Consider the following 3,940-nt stretch of genomic DNA (forward strand, 5'->3'; position numbering starts at 1 on the left):
GACTTTTAAGGTGACTGACGAGTACATGCCTTTCTTGTAGAGATCGCGCGTTAATCTTGAAAGGGATTGTCCTCAGATTAGAGAGCACGACAAACTTTCCAATTAGAGACCCGAGTCCATCATTAACACGATTAGCTGCTAGCAGTGGCTAGACCGGGTTCTAAGAAACACTTTTGCAAAATCTCTGAGTAGTTTGAGAATATGTGTGTACACATCGAGATCCTCAGGTTGCCAGATTATCGTTTAGACATACCGAGCAATTCTTAAAAATTACAACAGTTTGGTCAGTTGTCAAAAGTAGGCATGCCCCTTTGATCTGACGCTTGAATATATCGATCTACAATGACTGTGATACTTTTCTTCAAACATCAAATATAGTATCCTCGCCTGACAATTAACTTCTCGCCAAGTCAAATCAGGCTACTTACAAACATCAAAACATACTCACGACTCCCCTTCCACGTCACCACCAAATAGCATAGACAACTATCCACAAATTAGAACCCTCGTCCATAATCAAAGGCTTGACTCTGTATGAAACTGGTGTTAACCCTAGTATATCACCGTTATTACATTCAGAATACAGAAGTAAGCATCTTCATGTAAAAATCAGAGGGGTGTGATACATTACATCGGAACATCTTACAGTTATTACTCATGTCTCCAGATCTTGCGAGGTTTTCCTCATCAATAGCGTAACAGACAGTAATATGGCTCTTAATACAGCCTACTCGACTCTAGTCGATTTCTGTAAAAAGACTAGCGTTACGCGGGCCTGCACACTCGTATCTTGAAGCCATCATAAACACGCGAAATGTCAATATATTGACTTAGTCTTATTGTTGAACGGAATATAATAGCACCGTCGGGTGCGCGAGCTTGCTTGTAGCTAAAATTCGCGCCTGGTCAAACGCAGATTCTGAAATCTCCTAACCGTTTCTCTTTCTCGGAAAAAGCTGAGAAATGGCTCGTTAACATCTACCTTCCAACTGAGACATACATGACTCTCAACAGCGGTTCTACTAGAACGGTTTGCGGAATATGTGATCAAACACACAGCTCGTGCTCCGTTCACACTCACCTCCTCTCCGTACTATATTCTTAACGGTCACGTACAATGCACGATATCGTATTCTGTTTAGGCGGAAAAAGGGGCTACGTTCAGGCCAACACGAACAATCGACAATCCTCTCTCGCTTCATCAGTGCTCAGATCTATTCCCAAATCCCTTAGCTATATCCGACAGTTCCTTCCTTAAGCTCTCAGAAGATGGAATACTCTTTCATGAGCTGAAAGCCTCGATCAAAAGAAAATCAAAGCAACCATGCTACCGGGTGACGAATGCCGTGCTCGCCCATGCCCTGTACACTCTTTTTGTCCATGCTTTAGAATAAAATAACGAAGAAATTCAACACGCAGACTGTCAACCACAAATATTCTCATGGGTGAAACAGTATGTCCATCCATTACTATATATCAAAATATGGACAAATGTCATGAAAATATACTGTATTTAAAGAATGTCCATTCTTAAAACCTATTCCTTCCACCACGATCACTGCCATACTGCATTCCAATCTAGCGACTGAAATCAACTACAGCAAGCACGTGGCGCGAGTCAGAGAGCCATTATTAACATAGCGTACTTTGTTTCTATCAACGCAGGAATCGTTCCACTCTGGCTAGCCTTGCGACGCGCTACATCGACATCATGCCGACTTCTACCTAAGACCATACCACTATCCGTTGAAACATTAGAGTGAGGATCCTAATGACCACGTCACATAATCAGATAAAACCTTTACTGCAAAACAGTTGTATTAGAATTTTCTCTTCTTAAGCGTCGTAATACCACGACAACACCATTAATTACAAGCTTATATTAGCTACACATAACACGCAAACATATCCTACCATGTATGCAACAAGTGTTGACATCGGGAATAAGAATGCAAAGAAGAGATAAAAATGTCCACCTATACGAGCACCTGGTATAACGTCGGCACTATTCACCAGTTAAAGAGCACAGTTGAACCTGGACAGCGTCCTATCAGCACCACAGTGGTGGACAGCGGACCTGGTTCGCTGAGGCAGAGTCAGCCTTTCACCGCGATCTTTAACAGACATAACGAGAACCTCTTTAGACCTACTTAAAAAACATAGCATGTCAAGCATTCATACATAACCATTTCTTAGGTCAACTGAAATACAGACAGAAATTAACTAACCAAACAGAATGAGAAAACTACGCCATTATCCAAAACCATCTACGCTCGTCCAGCATTGCAAAAATGGGTCAGTAGGAGAACTATCTCGACACAGAGGTCGTTTCAAAAACTGTCTTACCTCTCGCAGGAAAAGACACTCCTCCTTTAGCATAACTGAAGTCCCACTAGCAGTATTACCCTACTTGCTGCACACGGGTACTATAGTAGCAACCTATACTCCTCTCTGGGTATAATGTCACCGTGTGGTCTCGGATTGTACTGGAACTGCTGTGCACCAGTGTCGTCGTAATTCACATCTTGTAATACTTCAAGGAGGATGTCTGCCGGCTTTGGAGCATGCTTATAATCAACACGAAGATAACTGATGACTAAAAGTGCATGAAATGACCCAAGTGATTGATCACAAAAAATGTAAACGCTGTTCTCTCTCTCTTACTGCGCTTTTACCATCAAGGAACGCAAAACTTTTGGGCTCCACAACGTGAAATGCAGCGAGTGTGTGCTGAGAGTGAAAACGTTCCACATTGTCTTTAACAGTGAATGAAATCACAGTAATGCTACAGCCTCGATCTAGTTCCTCACATGTGACTATTGACGAGATTGACCATTATAACTGCATGTATAAGCGGTCCAGAAGTCAAAGAGGAACTGTGCGTCAAGAGCAACAACTTCTGCAGTTCACATCTGATACTACAACACTAAAAGTCTTTACAGATGACAGGGACGGCTGGCCTGCGTCTTTAGCAACGATTGTTAGATCATATTCGGGCTGTTTTTCCCTATCCAGTGGTGACTTGGTGACTACAGAGTACATGCTTTCTTGTAAAGATGGCGTTAATTTGAAAGGGTTGTCCTCAGTTAGAGAGCAGACAACTTTCCCATTGAGACCAGAGTCCAAATCATTAACACTGATTAGTGCTACAGTGGTACCGGGTCTAGAATCCTCTGATATTGAGTTTGAGAATGATGTCACTTCAATCTCAGGTGCATTATCGTTGACATCCACAATTTTAATAATTACAGTTTTGTCTGTTGTCAAAGTAGCTGCCCCTTTGTCTGACGCTTGTATATCGATCTCATACTTGTTATTTTCTTCAAAATCAATAAGTCCTGTGACAATTATTTCGCCAGTAATCGGGTCTAAATCAAAACATTCCAGGACCTCCCCTTCCACGTCATTACCAAATGAATAGACAACTTCCCCATTAGAACCCTCGTCCAGATCAGTGGCGTTGACCTGTATGACTGGTGTTCCTATATTAGCGTTTTCATTCAGAAATACAGAGTAAGCATCTTCAGTAAAAACTGGGGGGTTATCATTGACATCGGATACATCTACAGTTATTCTCATGTCTCCAGATCTTGGAGGTTTTCCTCCATCAAYAGCTGTAAGCAGCAGTATATGGCTCTTTACAGCCTCTCTATCTAGTGGTTTCTGTAAAATAAGACTAGGGGTTTTACGGTCCTCACCTCGTTCTTTAACCTCTAAACGGAAATGATCATTTTGACTTAGTTTATATTGTTGAACGGAATATATCCCACCGTCTGGGTCACGAGCTGCTTGTAGCTGAAATCGCGCCCCTGGTAACGCAGATTCTGAAATCTCTAACCGTTTCTCTTTCTCGGGAAAGCTGGGAGAATGGTCGTTAACATCTAACACTTCCACTGAGACATAATGGATCTCCAGCGGGTTCTCTAGAACGGTTTTCATG

The sequence above is a fragment of the Salvelinus sp. IW2-2015 genome, linkage group LG8, assembly GCF_002910315.2.
Source record: "Salvelinus sp. IW2-2015 linkage group LG8, ASM291031v2, whole genome shotgun sequence".
NCBI lineage: Eukaryota > Metazoa > Chordata > Actinopteri > Salmoniformes > Salmonidae > Salvelinus > Salvelinus sp. IW2-2015.